The 7,500-nt window shown below is 43.9% G+C and overlaps 1 protein-coding gene across 1 annotated transcript in view; it reads right to left on the bottom strand.

The window, feature by feature from the left end:
• The window catches only part of aig1 (androgen-induced 1 (H. sapiens)), a 21,842-nt gene that overhangs the window by 3,272 nt on the left and 11,070 nt on the right, over positions 1–7,500 (bottom strand). The window lies entirely within an intron of this gene.

Genomic DNA, 7,500 nt, shown 5'->3' with positions numbered 1-7,500 from the left:
CAGAGTCTCTGCAGACTCAGTCACCATCACACATGTACGGAAAGGGACGATGAAGCAGCTTCACTTTTGTATAATTCTATATTTTATTTTTTAGGACAAAGCTTCAGACTCTACTTTTAAGGGTTAGAAAACTGTCCTTCTTCTCCGCCTCCTCAAACGGTGATTACTGGATGTTAGTTTGTTCAGTTTAAATAATTCATTCATCCCTTTATACAGCCGGTGTGTGTGTGTGTGTGTGTGTGTGTTATTATTCTAAACACACAAACACACGTAATGGAGGTCATGACATGAGCTGCTATTTTCTGTCGACACACACTTGAGAATGTGTGTTTTATTTGTGCTCCCTGTGAGTCAACAAACACACAACGCCTCGGAAATCACACAACTTTTACAAGAACGAGGGTCGGTAATGTATTCTCGTCTGGACTGATTTTAAATGAACTACCTCATTTGTCCACTAGGGGGCACGCACAGTCCAAATACAGCGAGCCTTCACGGAAACACACACACAGAAACACACACACACACACACACACACACAACCAGGCGTAATTGTCTCTGCAGAGTTGAGACCTCTTACCTCAGCTGCACTCTCAGGAGCACAGCTGTGTGTGTGTGTGTGTGTGTGTGTGTGTGTGTGTGTGTGTGTGTGTGTGTGGGTGAAGTCAGACCTCTGGGCTCTTTTGTCTCTCCAGCAGTCGAGCCTCGTTATGTTACGATGAGAAAAACATCAACTGGGAATCTTCCATCTGTTAATTACTCCCAGACTGGCTGCTGGAGACGATGAGCAGTGTTTATGTGATGCTGACAGAGATGTTTCTTAGCATTGTTTTTTATCGGACTCAGACAAGTAGGGACGTCAGGGTACCAGGTAAAAATCAAACAATGTCTATGACAGTTTCAATAATACAACGACAAACATAGAAGTCCTGAGCACCCAAAACGTGGTAAAACTCCTGCACACTGTCTAAAGCAGGGAACTCAATACCAGATAATCAGTCTGATTTCGGGCCTGACTCCGCCCCCTGACCGGAGTCAGCTTGATTATCTTGTCAGATTCTCCTGTAGTGCGAGGTGTGTTAAGAGTGATTTTAACCTCCCCAATCTGCTCGGAAGATGATTTGGGCAACATTTAGCAAAATGACAGTGTCAGTAAAAAACGTTATTTAAAGTTGACATATTATAAAAAATCCTCTTCTTCAGTGTTTCTGAACATTTATCTGTGTAACCTGAGAGTCTACTGACCCACAAAATGTGAAATAAACCATCCAGTCCTTTGTTTGTGGTCTGCAGAAGTCTTACAACACAGAGAAAAATTATCCGTGTCAAATGTGCTCTCCTTGTGATGTCACAGTGGGATTCAGGTAAAAAAAAATCTCCTCCCCTCCCCTGGTATCTCCACCTATGGACTCCACCCCCAGACTAGAACAAAACTTTTACACGGTCTGTCATTTTTATTTTCATTACAGAGGAGTGATGTCTACGGGGAAAACTCGGGGGGGTCATTACATTTAAAGAGACACACACACCAAAACGGAGCGTTCTGAGAGAGCTGGTTTATACAGGGTCACAAACCTCCTCTGGTGCTTGATTCATGTTATATTTTGAACAAAGCACAGCACAGATGTTTCATTTAGACCACAGGGGGACTGTTTGAAAAGGTGGAGGAGGGGGATAATATGTCTTCTTTAAGAAGCAGAAATCTTATGAAAAACCAGACTCATGACTAGCAGCCATCTGCCGAAACTGAGCCGGGCTTTTTTCCCCCAAAATTGGTATAGGTCCCAAAAATCCCATATCCGTCGGGCCCTAAATGCCTCTCCTACGCACCTGTATTGTGATACTTTTTGATCATTTTTGACAACCTTACCAATTACATATGTTTATATATAAACTAAATAAGTTAACATTTTCCTCGTGCATCACACATCTTGATCCCGTGTGAACACAAACCAAAGGTGAGGTGATTAAGCAACAATAGAAGAACCTGCTCCATGATTCAGACCAGAGCAAACGATCTGTAGGTGTGATCTTACATGCGACCCATCTGGACAGAAGGAAGGGGGACTATGTGAGACTGCTGTTCATTGATTTTAGTTCAACTTTCAACACCATAGTCCCCGCCCACCTCCATTCCAAGCTGATCAACCTCGGACTTAACACCCCCCTGTGTGCTTGGATCCTGGACTTCCTGACGAACAGATCCCAGGTGGTCAGAGTGGGCAGACACACCTCCAGCCCCTGCACCCTCAACACCGGAGCACCACAGGGCTGTGTTCTCAGCCCCCTGCTCTTCACCCTGTACACACTTGACTGTGTGGCCACAAGCAGCTCCAACATCATCGTGAAATTTGCAGATGACACGGTGGTTGTTGGTCACATCAGCAACAATGATGAGCAGACGTATACGGGGGAGGTTGGAAACCTGACACAGTGGTGCCAGGACAACAACCTGCTCCTGAACGTCAGCAAAACCAAGGAGCTGATTGTGGACTTCAGGAGAGGACAGCAGAGGGATTACACCCCACTGAGAAAATTCAAAGTCTCTGAAGGTCCTGAAGACTTTTTATTGCGGAGCGGTGGAGAGTGTGCTGACTGGAAACATCACCCAGTGGTACAGGAACAGCACTGTGCGTGACCGAAGAGCCCTGCAGAGGGTGCTGAAGTCAGCAGAGCGTACCATGGGTACAACACTCCCCACCCTCCAGGACATCTTCACAAGGAGGCGCACAGCCAGGGCAAAGAGGATCATGAGTGATCCCCACCACCCAGGTAACGGACTGTTTACGTGGCTACCCTCTGGCAGGCGCCTTCGACACATCAAGGCGACCACAGAAAGACTCAGGAAGAGCTTCTTTCCTCAGGCTGTCCGGACTGTTAACTCCACTCTCCTCAGTTAAAAACAAAACAGAACTGTGACTACATGATGCACACACACCACACATTACAATCTGCACATTGCACTTTGACACCCTGGACACTTTACACTGTTTACATTATTCTATATTTTGTATATTCAAATATTTATTTTTAAATTTTACATTATATTCTATTTTACTGTATTTATGTGTTTTAGTAATTTGAGTGTTTATTGCATGGCCTTGCGGAACAGTCTTTACATTTCACTGCACATCTGTATGAGCATGTGACAAATAAAAATCTTGAATCTTGACCCTCAGAGTCCTGCAAACATTCAGGATGAGGAGGGATTATGTAACCAAAGCCTCTTGTATTATTAATTGAGTTTCAAAGTTGGTGTGGCAGGAAAATCAAGCCCGTCTCTGATCGGGCAGAGTGCGTTGTGTTCTGTGCACAGACGGAGGAGGTCACGGTGTCACAACCTTCCTGTGACCGGTCCGGCTTCTCCGATGGATTTAAAAACGGTCAGACTGAAGACGCCAAGAATGTGAAAAACTAACAAGAATAAAAACATCTCAGACGAGGACGGGCAGAAGAGCTCTCTCTCCTGGGGTCTTAAATTCTAGGTTTCCCTCCCATCATTATACTGTACACACACACACACACACACACACACACACACACACACACACGCACACGCTGACGCTGCACTTTTACCCAGGGTGCCTCTGTGGAATTCCAGTCTCTTGGTCATGTTTAAGTTTAGTCTCTGCCACTCGTAAATAATACTCCCTTTATCCTCGCTGTCCCTCTCTCCCTCGGTCTGTCTCGGTCTGCCCCCCCCCCCCCCCAGAGGTTTTGGGGTTTTGCTCCAGCCGCCAGCTTTCAGCCTCCGCGGAAAATCCCCCCCTGTTCAGCGAACAGCAGTGGTTCATTCTTGTGGTCCGGAGCTAAAATTGGGACAAACCATTTCACACAGCTGGGGTTGGGTGAGGTCAGGTTCGTGGGTTTTCTTCTTTGAAAAAACTGAAATCTACGCACTAGAAATAGATCACGCTGCGTGGTTTACTGTCCAATGAGGAGCTTGAGAAGAGACAGTGTGTTCCTGCACGTCTGCAAAATAAACACTCTTATCTCTTGGTTCATTGCATCCCCTGAAGGAGCGCTCGTTCATCTGTTTCTGGTGAGTCTGAGTTGAACTGTAAATAGTAAGTTACACCGAGGCTTCACTCTGCAGCGGTATGAAACAACATCCTCATGATGCAGATTTGTAAAAAAAATAAAGAGTCAAGCTTTGTCTGGTCCGTCCTCAAGAGAAATGGATACTAAACTATCACTTCTGATGCATTTAAGATTTAAGGAAGTCAGGAAATCTCATTGATTGGCTCTAGCGACAGAGCGTCGGGCAGATTACTGGCTCAAGTTGAATGAAGAAATAAGGTATTTTTGGGAGCTTAAAGAGACAAGACCCACTCCTCATCACATCCTGCATTCTTCTATCACCACCACCAGGGTCTAGACTCCATCGGGGGGGTATCCTATCCTGCTGTCGGCCTCACTACCCCTCTGAGTGCATGAAGTCATCATGACAGAGTCTAATCCCCAAAGACTTTTCACATTTAGTTCCTGAATTGTTAAATAAATAAATGTTCATTCTTAATTAAGTCTCTCCTGATTGAAATTAATACTACAACCAGAAACCAGAACACTTCCTGTACTAAATTCCAGACACCCAAATAAATAGAGAAAACATCTATACTGGTCAACACTGCTTTTCTAAGTCACATAACCAAACGGCAAAGATGCTAGGTGCAGCACAGATCAAAAGACAACTTGAAAGTGTTTTGTGTATTTTCTAGTTTTCACTTTGTTCCATGAGCAGTGAGGGCCCTTTAAGGAGCTGCTGTTACACACAGAGCAGCAGCTCAGAGGGTTTCTGCTCAGTCCTGGTGTCCTGCACAGATACATGGTTTTAAACTGAACTCCACTTGAACCCTGAATGCTGATGAAACGTCTCCAGTCGACATTTTTGGTAAAAGTCGTCCAAGTTAAGGAGCTTATCGTGTCACGGAGGGACGACCGTGTTCCACTTTCTATCAGAGACACACTCTGAGAATCTGAAGCAACGCTGTGGACTAAAACGGTTTGAGGCAGCGTTTAAAGATGTACCAATGTTAGGTCATTATTTTCATGCGATTTCTTTTCTTTCACACTGATGTTGTTGCATTTTATTTAAAAATAATTCTAAATCTTAAAAGGCTTTCACACCTGATATTTTCTCTCAGACTTCACCGGGAGTTTGTCCAGCCAGCCTCCTAGTATTTTCTCCGCAGCAAGGCGGGGCTTAAAGCTCATTGCAAACAGCTGTAAGTCGCTCACCTGTAAGTCAACTCAGCTGCAAAACTCTTAAGTCTAATATGATCAAACCTAGCTGTACACATGTCCTCAGGTTTTAATATGGGATCTATTGGGGATTCTTTGATTTCTGGCGCCAACCCCAAGTGGACACTCGAGGAACTGCAGTTGTTTGTTGTTCAGTGGCTGTTTGCCTCACACACACACACACACACACACACACACACACACACACACACACACACACAGCTGACATCTTCTGAATCAGACCAAAAAATAACCAAAAATAAAGTTTATATTTGATCATCTTTCTTCATAAAGAACCGTGAACTCTGGATCCCAAACACAAATATATTTATAAAGTTCATCCCAAATAGAAAATCTTCTACAACAAAGGTCAAGAGGTCACTAAAATCAAACCAGAGCGGGTTGTTGTATTTTAAATTTCTAACTATATAAGTGTATCAGTGTGTAGGTGTGACCTGCAGTGTAAAAGCTCAAGTCCGTTTACCAGCCCAACAAGAGATTTGTTGAAAATTTGCCAAAGCTACAAACTGTCCATTTCACGCTCCGTCTATAAACTATATTTGATTGCAAAGTCTCTATAAGAATATAAACTCTGTGCAGAAACAGACAATAAATCAATAAATCAATAACTCATAACTTGATAAAGACTCTAAAAACTCTGAAGGAGAAAAACACTTAGCCGAGTCACCTCCACATGAAGTGCGTTCAGCCAAGATGCTCCATCATCACTACGATAAATAAATCAACAACAAAGTCTGTACAGTCTGTCAAAACAAAAACCGCCTGACGTCCAATCACTTTGTTGGCTTCGGTCTTAAAAAGAGATTTAATAAAATACTTTCCCTCCCTCGCTCTGCATCACATGGCCCCTCCCTCCCTCCGATGGGAATGGCAACACGGTTGCTATGGCAGCCAGCATACACAAACAACAGTGATACCATGGAATACCGCAAAATATTTACTGGACTCACACACACACACACACACACATTTACACACACACACACACGAGGCGGTTGGTGATGTTCTGGTTGTTTTGGTCCTTGGCGACGCCGCAATAGCAACAACTGAGTAATTACATCATGTTCTGGAGTACGAGACGATACACAAACAGACACACACGCTGTCTTTTGTTTCTTTCTGTTTGACTAGTTTTAATGGGAATGATCTTTTTTTTGCACACACAGACACACACACACACACTGTCTCACCTCGCCTCACACGGCTCAGTGGGCGAGTTCTGGCAGGAGGAAGCTGCTTCACGAGGAGGTTTTTTTGCATGGACTGAAAATGTTCTGATTATCTCACACGTGGCTGACTCTGTTATCAGTCAGTCGGCGTGGTAGTTGTTACATAAACATTAGATTAAAAACGGTTTCCTCCAGACGGCAAATCAAAGGCCGCGAGCCGCCTCTGACTGTAGTCCAATCCAGAAGTTCCCCTGCACCACTTGGACCCACCGATAAGATTTATCAAATATTATATATATAGGTTAAGATAATTAAGCAGCCGGTTTGCACAGCATGGTGGTTCTGGTAAGTGCTGCACTTGACCCAGTGACCCAAAAAAATCTGGAAAGGTCTGCATGCCACGATGGGGAGAAATATGTGGACATGATTGACAGGTGGCATCAAACAGAAGCAGGAAGTCTAAACGCAAGAGAGGAACAAAACTACACTTGTAGTCCTAAACTTTCATTTTTTTAACAAAGTCATTTAAAAAAATCCTTAAACTGCAGATGATCTTTTTTTTTTTACTTTAATATTATTTTTCATTCTTCAGAAGGTTTCACACGCTGAAGGATTTAGTTTGGGTGTTTGGACACAGAGGTAGAACAATAGGAACACAGCAGTACTATTACAGAGCGTTCACACCTGCAGAAAACTCATGAAAAACTCTGGAGATTTCCCGGAGGAGCTGAATATGTGAACGCAACATCCACATTTTTCACTCTGACTTCACCCCGAGTATTTCTTCTGCAGAAAGTCTGAGTGTGCTGATGTGAGAACGCAGCAGGATATTCTCCAGAGAATTCACCTCGAGCCAATAGGAGGGGGGAGTGAGGTTTATATACTGTGACTGCTACACGGTGCATAGACGACCTCTACCATCTGTGCTCTAATGAACCTGCTGCATTCTGTTTCCTGTTCTCCAGTATGCTCATCTCCACTCTTTAGTTCATGTTGTGATTCTGTTCAACTACACGTAGCATTGATAGAAAGACAAATATTCTCTCCGTTGCTTCGTTCGTTACTTCCT

The sequence above is a fragment of the Labrus mixtus genome, chromosome 12 (genome assembly GCF_963584025.1).
Source record: "Labrus mixtus chromosome 12, fLabMix1.1, whole genome shotgun sequence".
Taxonomy (NCBI): Eukaryota; Metazoa; Chordata; class Actinopteri; order Labriformes; family Labridae; genus Labrus; species Labrus mixtus.
This window is presented reverse-complemented; position numbering and strand designations above follow the sequence as displayed.